Consider the following 17042-nt stretch of genomic DNA (forward strand, 5'->3'; position numbering starts at 1 on the left):
AAAGTCGTGTTCACTCTTCCCACTCACCTTGTCTGTTCTTCAGTTCCTCCTGTCCTTTTTTTTTGCACAACTCATTATTTATGTTGCTTCTTTCTTCAGATCTGTGGAAAAGTTCCAAAGCAAAGAAGTATTCAAAGATAGACTTATTTTGTTCACTGGAGCAGGTAGCATACATTGTAGTTCAATCTAACTGTTTACTTAGATTACGGACCCCTCATTTTCTACAAACATTACATATCAAGTTGGGTTAATTTAGTATGTATTTAGACGTTTGCTTTCAAAATTAGATCTAATCATTTTTATTTCGTTTCTATGTACTTGCTTATGTTATTGTTATTTTGCTATATTAAAGTATTCAATTTTGAGTGCATCAAAAGCATATCTGTATTGCCAAGTGTTAACGCTCATCTTAATACAGATGAGAACATGGTGATGTGGCTAATAAAACAAGTAGTATTTTAGTTAGTAATTTTCACACTAAACACACTGGAAGTTTCATCCTCTGTCCTTCTGGTCTTAACACTACCAACGAACATCATACCACTTCTTACCTGTTTCTAATGGTATACACTTGTGTCTAGCTTTCAGGCATGTTTTCTAAAATGTAGCAAAAGAAGTGCAACACCAAATCTTAGTCTCCCTGCTTAAAATGAATCTGGTCCTTATTCCACAAAGTGCTACGATGTGTCCTAGTCCCTTTTCTTCAGTCTGTTTTAACGCCTCCCTCACACAGAGATAGGTTCTCATTTTTTTTTTCTGGAAGTGAAATTTTTTTTCCTTATTTATTTATTTACAGAATTTCCACTTCCTCCCCTCCTCCCAACACCCTCCCACTCCCCCCACTCCCTCTCCTCCTCCCTCACCATTCCCAAGAGCAGTCAGGGTTTTCTGCCCTGTGGGAAATCCAAGTTCCTCCCGGCTCCCTCCAGGTCCAGGAAGGTGAGCGTCCAAACAGACCACGATCCCAAAAAGCAAAAATATGGAACGCTTCACGAATTTGCGTGTCATCCTTGCACAGGGGCCATGCAAATCTTCTCTGTATCGTTCCAATTTTAGTATATGTGCTGCCGAAGTGAGCACTCATTTTTTTTTTTTAAACGATTTTTGGATTGAAGAATCTTGAAAATCAAACTTTCTTCTGACATTCATCTTTCTACCACTTAGGAAAAACATGGTATCTAAAATGATCAAATGTTTCCATGAATCTTCCCTGTATCTTAGAAGTCTCTCACTACTGATAGATCTTTGGGAATGAGAATATTCTCCAAGAACACCTGTTTAACAAAAGGAACAACACGGACTGTATAGGAAGGGTTGGTAACCCCGTTTTGTTTATTGCTAATCTTTATACGTACTGTGCTTTGATCTTCAGGAATGATGGCTTTCATTTCAGGAACTCACATGCAGCAATTGGCATTTAGTTTTGTGCAGAAACCAACATTCTTTTCCACACTATTGCACACGTGTCTGCATTTGCCTCTCTTGAGAAAGCAAAAATAGGTATCTTTCATGTCAGCTTTTACTGTGAAGAGAATAAGACATCAAAGGAATCATTGCATCATTTTACATATAGTCCTGAATTTGGGACAAATCAATTGTAGATGTGAAGGTAAATGTAACACCTGTTTGTTGCAGTAGGGGTTTAATTTATTTTCTTATTTTACTAAGGATATTTTACTTTGTGGTTTTGTTTTGTTTTATTTTGTTTCATTGTCTTATTTCTCTCCACTGATTACTGATAGGTTGAACCCACTAAGCACTCATTCTTGTATTACATTAAAATGCTCAATTCTCAATTACACACTACAAGATCTAAAGTGGCTTTGAGATGTATGTCAAAATTCCTTTGTCACTCTTTCTACTTATTTTCTTTGTTAAATAAACTTTATTGAAGTATGTTGATACACAAATATATGTCTATATGTACAATTAGATGAATGATTTAGGCTCATGGGCTCATGCTAACATCCATGGAACCAACATCCAAAACCATATATATATATGTATATATATATATATCCAATCACACATATACACAATACACATATCTCCAGTATCTTCAGATATTTTCCTTCTAATTTCAAATAAGCCAAAACATTTAAATGTCTTTGTCTTTCAGACACAAAGAAGACTAATTAGTTATTAGTGATTATCTTTCTGTACAATCTGAATATCATTAGACTTACTTTCATGGAAAATGAAAATAACCAGCAGACTTTGAGGTAAGAGGGTTTCTTTGAACATTTACAAAGATCTAAGTACTGGCTGGTACAATGGGTTGCAAGGAGTACAAACATGGTCATGCAACATTACACTTAGGGTCATCATGACAAACAAAATAAGTTAAACTGATCAGTGTTTCTTTCTTCTCTATCTTCAGAGTCTTTTATAAAGTATTCAAATCTGCAGGATCACAACTTATACCAACTGTTAAACTCATCTACTTTATGAGAAAAAGGCTACTATTTCATCTGCTTAGATTTTGTTTCTATTTTTAAGATAGCCCCATAGTATGGTAAACTTTCAAAGTAAAATCAAGAAAATTAATGGAAAATTATCAGTCATCAACCAAGAAGGCATATTAACAGTTTCCATGCCCTTTCCTTTGGGATGATTCATAGCATACAAGCAAGGTGGAGATGATGGTACTGATAATTCAATATATTCATGTTTTCTGTTTTCAGTGAACTTAGGTTAGCAATAATATCTCTGTTACTTTGGGAAAAAAGAGGTTTTGGGAAATAAATTAAACCCATATTATATCCTCTCTCTCTCTCTCTCTCTCTCTCTCTCTCTCTCTCTCTCTCGTGTGTGTGTGTGTGTGTGATTGGCACAGAATCCAGGGCTTTGTTTATGTTAGAAAAACAGTTTACTGCTGTGCTACACCACCAGTCCTATAAGAAATTTTTGTCATATATCTTAAGGCACATAATGCCACTGCTCTACTGCATAAATTAATGATGGTTCCTTATTTATATTATTGAGAAAGATGCTATTTATTTCCTTTGATGCCAGGGGGAAAAGACATTATTTCGCTATTAAAAAAAAAAAGAATTCTCAAATTATAATGTCCTACATGAGGGTGTGAAACATGTATTTTAACTTAATTCAAATTTACAAATAACAAGATGACAGCTGTCAAGCATCAGTATGAGAAAAAGAATAGCATTATTTAAGTGGGAATTATAAATTAGCATTCTTCCACCAGTAACAAAAATAACAAATAGCTTTCTCTAGATAACAGATACTGTTCCATATTAAAATTCATTTTCATGCACAAAAAGGAATTGCAAATTTCTCAACTTCTAGATAAAGACTATCCACACACATACACTATGTCTTTCAGGGTTTTGAAAGTACTGAAAATGTCATGAAGAACTTTACATATCTTTTTTTTTTGCACAGTACTGACATAAGAGACACATGTAAATCATGCTAGTAGAACTGGAGATAATATTTTATTATACAACCATGCCTGGGTAAACGCGAGCACGCTCTCTGCTTTCTGATATTGTTCAGCCATGGTTTCCAGAGGAAACAAGGAACAGGGCATTAGAGGAATTTAATGGAGGAAAAGGAATGGACAAAATGATGTAATTTAAAAATTTAAAATTCAGTTAAAAGGCTTTCATAGCTTATCTTGAAATTAAAGTAATATATTAACAATTTTCATAATTATGATTTAATATGTTCAATATGTATTATAAAATATTCAAATGATATGAATAATTACTGTTGCTGCTCTTTGTTGTTATTTTGAGGTGTTATTTTATTATCATACCTCTGCAGATTTTCACCTTCTGTGCTCAAATGACCTTTCTGTGTCAGACTGTTTAAGGAGTTAGAAGTAACTATATACCTCACTTCATCTCTCTTAAGACCCCATTGCCCTTTTGTGAAAAATAATTATGTGGGGATTCCTAATCTTCTCAAACTAGACTTGAAAGAATTCTTGATTTTTTTTTTTTGTGCTGCTATGGAATGGACATTAAGGTCAAAATCCAACAGTTCAAAGATTTCTTGTGTGCTTGTTAAAATAGCTTCCATATTTTTTTAAAACTGGTTGAAAATAATTGCAGTGTTTTTGAATAAAAAAAAATAGCTGTCCTGTCTTAAGTAGTTTGAAACATGTCAAAATAGTCTTTCCTCTGTCCTCCATCAAAATGCTTCCTTTGGGCTGATAATCCGAAATCAGAATAATGAGTTCAATGGGATAAAAAGGAAAGCACACAATCCAAGCAAATGAAATTCAAGATGGTGAATTTCACTTCTCTTTCTCTGGCTATAGACCTTAAGTAAGATGCCCTTTCTATAATGTGAGATGTTATCTCCTTTCATGAATTTTCAGTGTAATTTAAATTCCTTACTATTTATCCTTGTTTACTACTTGAGAAGTAGTATATATTTTAATATCATTAATCTTTATGAAAATAATGCTACATATATATATATATATATATAATTAATATACTTTAAAAATGAATTAAATAAACAAATGAATTTAAATAATATATACATAATCAATGTATCACAGAAATCGAATCTGAATTTAGATATTAGTAACTTCTAAGATTATTCTCACTTTGTTAATGTCAATTGATTTGCTCACAGTCATTTAATCAAAACTTTACATTTATATTATTCGACAGGGAGCAAGGTAAAAAGTTCAATATTCATGATACAATCTCAGAATTTTACCTAAATACTGCCTTGGCTACTGAATCACTTCCTTGTCCCCAGTGACATCTCATAATATTATCATCTCCTGAAACGTTTGTCTCCTCAACTGGTTGTTCCGCTTTACCTGTACACACCAGCTCCAGAAAGCAAAACAAAACAAAGAGAAGAGAACGCAGCTTCATGATGAAAAGTCAGTTTCAGCAGAGGTTCTGGTGTCTTTGAATAGGAGAAAGGTGGACAATCTTGTCTTCTCTCTCTCTCCCTGCAGTGGTATGGATTCAGTCTTTCGTGTTTATCAGGGTCATCCTCTGTTTATTGGTGCCTGGGGCAGAAAAACTAGACGTTCCTTCTCTTTAATCTTGGGAACATAAAATATTGTTCCTGCCAGCTGATGTTTTTGTCTCTAAGTAAGTATTTTTCCAAGAAAGGCCAATGTCATTGGGGATATCCCACAGATGTCTGGGAGATAGAGATATTACTTAACCTTTGCATTTTCTCTGCCTTGTAAACACTGTACATGGAATAAATCTACTGCAAAGTTTGCAAAGCCAAAGAATGTTTAAATATTTGTATCCTTATTTACTAGTCGCTAGACTGTACCTGTCCTTGTAACATGTGATTATTACTGAAAAACCCTCATCATGGTAGGTGAAACAAATCATTCTTTGCTGTCTGTATCATGCACAATGTACATTTCAGAGGCGGTGAAATTTAAGAGAAGTACACAATAAGAAAGAACTACTCTCTCTCTCCCCACAAAGATAATCAAAAATGTATCTAATAAAATATTATGTACTAATACTGCCAATAATCTGTATGTCATGTTAATAAGAAAAATAATTAAGCAAATGCTTCTGTAATATGCTGTTATTAATTATTGTATGTGAAACGTGTGCTGGCAACAGATTAAGCTTTCTTTTCCTTTGCTTTCTTTTAGGCTATAATTGTTTTGTTTGTCTGGGTTTTTTTGTTTTTTGTTTGTTTTTTAAGATAGGGTTTCTATGAGTAACAGCTCTAGTAGTTCTGGAACTTGATCTTTAGACCAGGCTGGTCTCAAACTCACTGAGATCCCCCTGCTTCTACTTTCCATGTGTCACCATTGCCCTGTTTAGTTACAATTTTTTAAAGATCAGAAAATAATATAAATGTTAAGAATGAAACTTTAGTTTTACAAAAAGAAGTTAAAATTAATTTAATGACTAATTTATAGGCATCAACTTCTGTATTCTGTGAACATAATGGAAGCTATAATAAAAATTAAAAATGCTATGAACCTAATTATGTTTAATTGCTAAACCCTGCAGCCTTAAATGGTGGAAGATTGTTCAATGGTTGTTTTATTGACAACTAATTAATTTCTAGAGCCATTTTCTTTAATGGGCTTTTGAAAATGGGGGGATAGGGTGGGATGAGGTATTCTGAACTATCTTATTCTTTAATGTACCTTAAAGTGTACTCAAAACATTGATAATTACTCAAAGTCTAGGTGAGTAGATTGTAATTAAAAATGACCCCCAATCCAGAGAGTGTTATTAAATTTTGGTGCTTACTCAGGCACAATATTTGGAGGACACATTCTAATCCCTACTACAGCAGTTGTTAGCAAGGCCACCCACACCTCTGCAGACTTTAGGAAACAAAACAAGAAGAAATCAGCATGAAGATTAAAAGTGCACATTGACCTGGTCACATGCTTCAGACAATTTTCTCAGAACTAGCCTCAAGTACTTTGGGACAGTACTCAAGTTCTGTTCTGTCTGGTACTAACTTAGTAAAAATCATCTTGGTCAATTAATTCATTTGTCTAGGGTTCACCATTATTACTAAAAAACAGGGATTAACTGTTTAAAAAGTTAACATTTAAATAATTTGTTATTCATTAGACCTTTATATGAATACTTGTTTATTTTACCTACTCCTTATTGCATCCTGGGAAAGGGTGATATAATCACTTCTGTTTATAGATGTTGAAACCCAGTTGTGAAGATACCAAGTAATCTGCTCTATGTAATATATTTGGTAAGTGGTCATGATGAGTCTGATACCAGAATCTCCTCTCCTACCTTCTGTGTACAGTTAAAGGACTCTAGCATCTGTATAATGATACCCTGCTTTCTATGTATACTGTTTGTATAGAGTCACTTAAATACACACTCAGCTGCATAAATTTAAAACATAATACATAACAAATAAATTGGTTGAGCATGTTGAAAGAACTAAGCAATCATGAGTCACATCCCTTAAGGTGGAATTAAAAAAAATGTATCATAACCACTTAGGTACTAATCAGTTCAAAGGACTTAAGAAAAAGTTCAATAGAAATATCATGTGACAGAAAATTGCTGTCCCTTCTTGGAGTTCTCACTCCTCCTTTAAAAGAATTTAAGAACTGATTCACATAGAGTTCTAGGTCAAATTTATTAGACTTTAAAAACATAGGAAGATGCAAGCTATAAATCTCAGTAGCTGACAAGAGGAAGGAGACACCAAAGGGAACAGAGAAACAATGTCATTTGAGGTTAGTCATCATGGACCAGGTCAACCATGTTATGAACACTCAGCCATATGGAAAAGCAGGGAGAAGAATGTTACCAGTGGAAAAAAAGGCCAAAGTACCAGAGAAAGCATACTTAGATTCTGGTCAATGTCTAAAAGAAAAAGACAGAAGGGGAAAAAAGTCAAAGTTTTGACCTGAGTTGGGAATCAGAAAGCTGGACCTTCTCACCAACTTTGTGGTTCACAGTAGGGACTATATACACTAGAAGGCAAGAATTCTGGAGAGGAAAGAATTGTCTCATTAAAGAGATAATTATTTCTTCTACCTCTTTAATTTAGCATAAAGTAGATGTGCCTCTTTGAAGGTGGCTGACTGGCCAGGTGATTGACATCCCAACTGGATTAACTGTTAAGGGACGATACAATCTCATTTCTTTCTCATAGGCAGTTTTCAGCTGACTATGCTAACTAGAGGTAACTGCTTCCCCTTAGTGAGACCAAATGCTACTGTAAGTGTAACTTTAATCTTCAAAACAGAATTCTTTGAGACCTAGGGAAAGTAAACCTGTATACATCAGAGTTGTAGTATGGTTTGGTGATAGTAGCTTGCAGATCGGAACAATGGCATCTGTAGACAAAGCTGCCTCTCCAACAGCCCAGAGGTGACAACCTCTATCATTAATCTTAATAGACAAGGTATCAATAGCTGCAAAAGTAGAATATTTAAAAAAAAAAACAGCAGCTAGTAATTTGATGAAGAGACCTCACATATACCTTCATGAGTTGATATTTTATAAATATAAAATATAGTATGTTTCTGTCTTTAAATAATGTTGAGTTTAGGAAAGTATCAGTTGGCCATGCCTAGATGCACAGCCTCATAAACCCAGCTTCCCACAAAGATGGGGCAGTTAAAGACCTGCCTTGGTTAGAGTGAATTCCAAACTCATTTATGCAAAATAATAGCACTGTCTCAAACAGAGAGAGGGAGACTGCTCAGCAGTGCTTATTGCCAAGTTTGGCAATCTGAGTTCAATCCCCGGAACATGCACGATGAAAGGAGAGAACCAATTCCTGTCAAATTGTCTCGAGGTTGCCACACAATATACACACAGAGATAAACAGATATAAAAACCACATACACACCACCTCCCCACAAGCACACTACATACATAACACACATCACACTCACATACACACTGCACACACTATATATCGCAGTCACATAACAAACACCACACACACACACACATACACACACACACACACACAATGTATCATACACATGCATACATACATATACCATACATACTCACTCACCCACTAAATAAAATGTAATAAATATTGGGGTATGCAGCATGATGGTAGAATGTTGCATAGAATGAGAGAGCCCACAGCGGCAATTTTTAGTGTTCCTAAAAAGAAAGAAAGAAAAAAAAATGCCAACATTAAAAAAAATACAAACTCACATTTTCTGACACACAAAGCTAATTCTAGTTAAAATATATCACCAAGGTTAAAAAAGTCTAAAACTGAAGGCAAGCTTTTGCAGATAGGAGTATATAAATTTGATTTTTGTTCATTAAATTGCTTTTTTCTTACTTGCCAAATTTTTGCATTCTCATATGGCAAATTTTTGAAGAGACCTAGAACAGATTTAGAAATATCATTTTAGCAGAATGATAAATTCTGCTAAAATAACACTTTGTAAATTATAAAGTATAAAAAACTTGTTGAAAATTATTTTTAAATCTTTGAGAATTTCATATAATGCATCATGGTAACATTTATCCTCCCTTCCAGCTCCCTACCTCCTCCTTGTCACTGAAGTCCTGGTCCTCTCTTGCTCTTACAAGTTTTCTAGTCTCTCAGTGTTGATGTTCTCTGAGCCTTAACTGTAGAGATAATTGCAAAAGTATTAACTGGGGACAGGAATCTCACAGTTGATCTCCGCGTTTTGGCCAGTTTGGCTCTCTATAGTAGCCTCTGTCTACTGCACAAAGATGTTTCTTTGATGAGAGGGAAGAGCTACAATTATCCATTGGAATAAATATAAATAATCGGAACACACTTAGAAATTGCACTAGTTTAGGAAACTGGCAGGTGCAGGATCAGCGCTGGGTTCCATGGCCTTGCCAGTCATGTGTTTTTTGCTTCCCTAGATGCTACAGGACATACATAATGAGCTGAAAGTCACCTCTGTAGCTACTATTCAAATTTCTAAAGTTTTCGTTTTCAGAATTCCCTCAGTTTCTTTTTCTTTAATGTTCTATTTCCATTTTCAAGTCTTGAACAGTTTTAGTCATTTTCTCCATGTGTTTCTGTTTTCTTTAAGGGATTGATGAATGTTCTTTAATTGTTTGTGTTTTCCTGGGTTTCTTGAAGGGTTTTATTCATTTCTCCCTCAAAGATCTCTATCATGTTCATATAGTTGATTTTAAGGTCGTTTTCTTATGCTTCTGCTATGTTGAAATATTCAGGACCTGCAGTGACAGGATAGAGGATCTCGTTTGTTGCCCTGGTTTTTATTGATTGTGTTTTTATATTGGCATCTAGGCATCTGGGTTTTTAGCAAGATTATAGGACTAGGGACTGATTGTTTGGCTTGTTATTGTTGAGTGGGTGTTTGGTTCCACGGTTTCTATTTCCTCTCTTGAGTTTTGGAGAGTGTGATGGCTCTGTGCTGCCCATTTTCCTGGTCTGCTTAGCCGATATCTTCACAGGGAACGCCTGCTGGTATTGGAGGATGTGATACTGGGATGAGCTGCGGAAGGAAGGTTTAGGGAGAACTTTGGGATCCATTGCGGGTGGCATCAGAGAGGAAAGGGAGATCATAGCAGATTTCCTGCTATAGAGCTGCAGATGAGACTTGGAGGATTGGCTCTCAGGAGTAAGCTGTAGGAGTGGTGTGGATAAGTCTTCAGCCTTCTTGTTGCCCTGGGAAGAGCAGCCCTTGGATTAGCAGGGGCCTTTATAATTCACAAAATATACTTTTGTGTTATATTTTTAAAACTACACATCCTTTCTTTCACTTGTATATTCATATTCAAGGCGATTTCTCCTATATTGGCCTCTACATTGTAAGTAGTGATCAGAACTCAAATGAACACATAACTACAGTAAAAGAAAAGCTGAATTACTGATACCTTATTTAAATATATAGTGAAAATTAACTTCCTATCTAGTGAGTTTGCAAAAGTCATGTTCACGCACTTTTATTTTTGGCCAAGCCATTCACTAACCCTTCTCATCATTCTCTGACCTATAATAATCCTTTAACTTCCAGTGTTTTTTCCTCTTTTTTTTTTTTTTAACAGTTGTCATTATGGTTGTCATACCCAACTTCTGATCCTGTATGAAGACACACCTTGACTAGATTTCCTGTCTTTAACTTGTGTGTTCTAATTAACAAAGCAGCCATTTGGAGGTACACGTTACTCAAATTTCTCCAATGCATTTGATACCTAACTATCTAAATTCCCAGACAGGAAAATCAACTTTAATCATGTAACTATATTTGTGTAGGGTTTTGGGTTAAGAAATCGGAGCAAAACAAAATAATTCTGAAGTAGCAATTACATTTTCAAGTAGCTATGTTTCAATGCCTGATAAAATGTTCATCCCGAGTTAATACATAATTAAATTTTCGAAAAAACTGTTTCTAGTGTCTGTATTTTACTGAACTATTAAAATAACTGTAAAGAAAATGCTCATATTGTTTAATTTGTAAAGTGAACTTGAAATCCATAACTAAATAGCAAAATGCCAATGAACTTGACTATGCGCCTAAGATCTTTAGTTTAAATCAGATTGTGTTTAGACCTACTTCATTTTTTCTTGAAAATAGATTTTCCCCTAACATAATATATCTTCATAACAATTTCTCCTCTCTCTCCTCTTCTCAGTTATCCTCACTGCTTTCCCAACTGCTGTATTCTCTTTCTGTCTCTAAATAAAAAAAAAACAAACTTTAAACCTACTACTTTTTTGTTTTTCTTTTTCTTTTTTTGAGACAAGGTTTCTCTGTGTAGCTTTTGAGTCTTGTCCTGGAACTCATTCTGTAAACAGGCTGGTCTTGAACTCATGGAGATACACCTGACTTTGTCTCCTAAGTGCTGGGAATAAAGGTGCCCAGTTCTTAAAGAATTAAATAATGTTAGGATTTTGTCCTTCATGAACAATCAAACTTTGAGAGAAAAAAAGAGGACTGACCAATAACAACTCCTAGACTGCACTGAACACCTGTATCTCTTTTTTTTGTTTGTTTGTTTGTTTCTTGATTCTAATAAACTTGTTAAGTTATTTGGACAATTAGGAAACCCCAAAATATTGACTTGCAAGAATTGAAATTCTAATGTGAGCTGGTGATGTTGGGAAACACTTAAATTATATAAGTTTAGGTGCTCCAAAAATCTAAATTCAAAAAAAAAAAAGACGTGCTAAGCATGTGCTAGGGAATTAGCTACAGACACACTTTTGTGTAAATTTTCAGCTCTTTCTGTGATATACATACCTACAATTTGCAAAGTACTGTGATTTAGTTCTGTTTGAAGAGCTATTTTAGAGGCGCAAATCATATTCTACTAGTACATATATACTGGGTTGTTCAGAAGCTCAACCCACCATCTCAATGCAGAAAACCATACAAACTGAGAAACAGATATCAAGCTGCTATTCAGCATCAAGTCCGTGTCTGCTCCACTGACCTTTATATTCTAAGCCTATCAGAACTCATCAAGGTTTATGTGGCTACAGTAATGGGAGTGTACATAAAATTACTGTCACTTAGTCAAGCATATATCATTCTTTATTGCAGAAAATGCTATGAATTGATGTTATCAAGTGAAGAAAATATAAATGATAGAAATACATTAAATGTTTCATGATAGATACATAACATTAAAGTTCTTTTTTGTTATCATGCCACTAAAATTTATGTTATATTTTTAACCCCAGTAACACAGATACTGAGAGAAACAAGAAGTAAATTGGACCTCCTGAAACCGAGACGCTTCTTTAAAACAAAAGACATGGTCAACAAGACAAAACAGTAGCCTACAGAATGGGAGCAGATCTTCATCAACCCCGTGTCGTACAGAGGACTGATCTCCAAAATATACAAGCAATTCTAGAAATGACATAAAAAACCCAAATAATCCAATAAAAAATGGGGCACATACCTAAACAAGGAACTCTCAACAGACAAATCTCAAATTGTTGAAAGACACCTGAGGAAATTCTCAACATCCTTTGCCATCAGAGAAATGCAAATCAAACCAACTCTGAGATTTCATTTTACACCTGTTACAATGGCCAAGGTAAAAGGCACTGATGACAGCTAATACTGGAGAGGTTGTGGGTAAAGAGATCACTCCTCCATTGCTGGTGAGAGTGCAAACTGGTGCAGCCTCTATGGAAATCGGTATGGCAATTTCTCAGAAAATTAGGAAACTATCTCAAGGCCCCACAATAACACTTCTGGTATATACCCAAAGGCAAGCACATTCATACCACAAGGACATGTGTTCAACAATGTATATAGCAGCTTTATTGTAACAGCCAGAATCTGGAAGCAAACTAGATGACCCTCAACTGAAGAATGGCTATTGAAAATATGGTACAATTACACAAAGAAGTATTACTCAGTGGTTAAAAAATAATGACATCTTGAAATTTGCAGGCAACTGAATGGATTTAGAAAAAACAATATTGAGTGAGGTAACCCAGAACCAGAAAGACAAATATAATATGTTTGTAAGTGGAGATGGAGCATTCATTTCCCAGCCACCCAGACCTGAATAATCAGACAGAAACTTTATTAATTTCAACACTGTTTAGCCAATAACTTAGGTGTCTTTCTACCTAGCTCTTATATCTTAAATTAACCCACTTCTATTAGTCTATATATCACCATGAGGCTGTACCTTACTGAAAAGCTTATGGTGATGGTGTCTTTCTCCTTTGGCAGCTACATGGCGTTTCTTGACTCTGCCTACTCTCTATAATTCTGCTAAGATTTCCTGCCTGGCTTTACTCTGCTAAGTCATTGGCCAAAACAGCTTTATTAATCAACAATAAAGCAAAATATATACACAAAGACACCCCACATCATATGTCCTCCCTCATAAGTAGATTTTAGACATAAAGGAAAGAAAAACCAGCCTACAATCCATAACCCCAGAAAATCTACACAGCAAAGATGACCTTAAGAGAGATGTACATGAAACTAAAGAGAAAGGAAAAAGAGACAAGATCTCCTGAGTAAATAGGGAGCATGGCGGTCAGAGGAGGAGGTAGCAGGAGAGAGGGAAGGATGGGAGGGGAGAGAAGAAAAACGTATATTGCAATTAAATCAATAAAAAAAGAAAAAAATTACAAAAAAGCTACAAAGTCATATTTCCAGGGAACAGTAGATTTATAAATCTATAATTAACATCATCATGGCCTGGTTATGATGCACACATTGCATTAGAAAGCAAAGAAAGGACAACCTGCGGTTCACTGGAGAAGCTGCATTTGGAGTAAATATGTACAGGTAATGCGGGGTCAAGTCAAGGTCATCTCTAAGGAGAGCTGGATCTGAAAATCCACATGGAAATTGGTTGCCCTGTGGAATCCATCCACTCACCATTTAAAATCATTTTGAAAAATACGAGTGTTTGATTTCTTTGCCAGCTCAGGCTTTCATTGCCATCTTAGCGAGCTTGTAAAGGGGGTTCTATAGTGCTGGATCTTTGTCATCCACCCTTCATTTATCCAAGGAATTTCAGTAAATATGAACTGAAAACTATTGTTGGGAAAATGCCACATATGCCTCACTGGGATTTTTATTCTAAGTAACATCAAGAATGAATAGGGCACTATCTGGTCATTTATACTTTACTTTTTTCAAGTCAGTTGAATGTATTTAATAAAGTATGTTCTCAAATGGAAAAAAATCATGCTATATTTTATTTATATATTATTTATATATTATTTCTCAGCTGAATTTAGCTTTTCCCAGAGTTGAATAATATTCCTTTGTAATTGTCATCTGTAACTTGAGAAATATTTGGTAATTTTTTTTATTTTTTAACAACCAGATTGTATAAAATGTTTCAATATTTTAAAATTATAAAAAACCATTCATTATCTGTCAGCATGTATATGTAAAACCATAGTATGGTTTTGCAGGATTTTATGTGCATAGTGTGTGGTGTGTATACATATATAGTTGCATGTGTGTGCACATACCTGTGTAACCCAATGTTAACACTGGGCATCCTCGATGGATCTCCACTACATATATTGAGACACAGTTTCTTGATGATTCAGTGCTCTCTGTTTTGTCTCTTCTGCCTAGAAAGATGTTTCTTATGATTCTTATCTCTACTTATCACATGTTTGGCTTATAGGTGGGCAACAAGCCTGTCTAACTCTCTGTGTTCTGTGTACAAAGTGCTGGCTTAACTCTTAAATAGGAGGTGTTTTGTTTGCTGAGTCACGTCCTTGCTAAGTTATAGATAGGATACTGGGTTGTAAGTCGAACAATAATTTACAAAATTTTTTATAATAAAACATACACTGTAGTTATATTTTTCTTCATTTATATATGTGGAGCATATGTTTTTAATTAATTTGTTTGTATAATTGATCAATTATGTTGTTATGAAATTAAAAACAATGCATTCTATATTTCTTTTATACTTGTTAGATAACGGTTTTGTTTTTCATTTTTGATGCAAATTCTCTTGGTTTCTTTTTCTAATTTGTAGGGGTAGATTTTAAATAAGACCAATTTCTTACAAGAATATATATTCATTTGCAAAATACAAAAACTAATTTAGAAATGCATACTATTATTATTTTTAGGGTAATATTTCACCTTTAGAGTAAGTCAGTCTTACATAAAATCTTACCAAAATATTCAGTTGTAGGCAGAGACTGCTTGTTTGTTCCTGGCCTCCCATCTGAAATAATCACACAAAAAGTATATTAATTGCAACATTATTTGGCCTATTAGTTCAGGATTATCATATATTATCGTTTATATCTTAAATTAATCCACTTCTATTAATCTATGTATTGCCGCAAGGCTCATGGATTACCAGTAAGGTTCTTGAGTTTTCTTATTCTTTGGCAGCTACATGGTATCTCTTTGACTCCATCCACACTCTCTCTATCTCTCTTCTGATTTCCCACCTGGCTTTACTTTACTAACCCACAAGTCCAAAGAGCTTTATTCATTAACCAATAAAGGCAACACATATACAGAAGGACCACCCACATCTTTAAGCTTATTATATTTTCATGTACACTCACTGCAGTTGCCAGACATGTTTTTAATATCATTATTCCTTATTTATTGAATAATTGTTTCTCACAACTTACTGAAAACTTAATGTCTTGAAATCACATCCATTATATCTTCAGTACTTCTTACTGTTCTAAAGTCTCATAAGATATAGCCTTCCTTTTCATTTTTATATGATTATACACATATAGGTGATAAATACCTTTTCTCTGTTCCTTTTGTTTTGGTTTACACTGTTAAAGATTGAACCCAGGACCTTCCATATATTAGTCAAACCATCTCTAACCTGATCTTTATTGTCATAATAAAACTCTTGATTTGTAGCTGAAAAGACTTCCAGAATTTCAGTCTATATACATTCTAGAGATATGTGCTTTTTTAAAAAATCAATTTTTTTCCATTTCCAAGGTAGGAATTCCTTGTTTTTTCTTTTTTCATGAGTCAATCTTCTATGAATATATCCAACATTGGCTGTAAATTAGGTGGAATGGACTTCTTTTCTGTGACCAGAATCCTTAGGACTCTATATATTCATTAATTATTCTTAGCAATGTAGTTGTCATCCTTAGTCATTAGGGAAAGGCAAATCAAAACAACTCTGAGATACCCTCTTACATCAGTGAGAACATCTAAAATCAGAAACACCAATGATAGCTTATGCTGGAGAGGATGGCAGGTAAGGGGAATGCTCCTCCATTACTGGTGACAGTGCAAATTTGTTCAGCCACTTTGGAAATCAGTAAGCTGGGTTCTTATAAAACTGGGAATCAGCCTACCTCAAGACCCAGCAATGCCACTCTTGGACATTTACCCAAAGGATGCTCAGTCATACTACAAGGACATTTGTTCAGCTATGCTGATAGCAGCATTGTTCGTAATAGCCAGAACATGGAAATAACCTAGATGCCTTTCAACTGAAGAATGGATAAAGAAATTGTAGTATATTTACACAGTGGAGTATTAGTGGAAAAAAAAGGACATCTTGAAAATTTCATGTAAATGTATGGAACTAGAAAAAAATAATCCATAATGAATGAGGTAACCCAAACCCAGAAAGACAAGCATGGTATGTACTCACTCATAAGTGGATATTAGATGTAGTTTAAACTTATTTTGTCAACATCAAGCGGGGCAGTGCTGGCACATGCCTTTAATCCCAGCACTCGGGAGGCAGAGGCAGGGAGTTCTCTGTGAGTTTGAAGCCAGCTTGATCTACAGGGTTAGTTCCAGGACAGGCTCCAAAGCTACAGAGAAACCCTGTCTCAAACAACAACAACAACAACAACAACAAAACAAAAACAAAAAATTATCTTGCTCTGTAGTATTTACTATTAATATCAATCAATATGGTGAGCAAGAAACATCCTTCCCTTATTCCTGATCTTAAAAATAGTGTGCTCAATTCATTCATTGAGTATAAGAATGACAGGAGCTGTGGGTTTTTCAAAAATGTGCTTTCATGGGTTGAGAGAGATCCATTGTGTTTCTAGTTACCAAAGTGGTTTTCACTTGAATGGATGTTGTGTTTCTTGCAAATTTTCTTGTACCTATTGGGCTATTCATATGTCTTATT

At 34.7% G+C, this 17042-nt stretch overlaps 1 non-coding gene and 1 pseudogene across 1 annotated transcript; both read right to left on the minus strand.

Annotated features, from left to right (window-relative positions):
- Positions 1 to 973: 973 nt before the first annotated feature.
- Positions 974 to 1080, minus strand: LOC125408004 (U6 spliceosomal RNA). The gene has a single exon (XR_007234334.3). It is a non-coding gene; the product is annotated as a U6 spliceosomal RNA (small nuclear RNA).
- A 137-nt stretch (positions 1081 to 1217) lies between these two features.
- LOC146890730 (beta-defensin 133-like) lies at positions 1218 to 4862 on the minus strand (annotated as a pseudogene).
- Positions 4863 to 17042: the final 12180 nt, after the last annotated feature.

This window comes from Myodes glareolus, chromosome 18 (genome assembly GCF_982192425.1).
Source record: "Myodes glareolus chromosome 18, mMyoGla1.1, whole genome shotgun sequence".
Lineage (NCBI taxonomy): Eukaryota > Metazoa > Chordata > Mammalia > Rodentia > Cricetidae > Myodes > Myodes glareolus.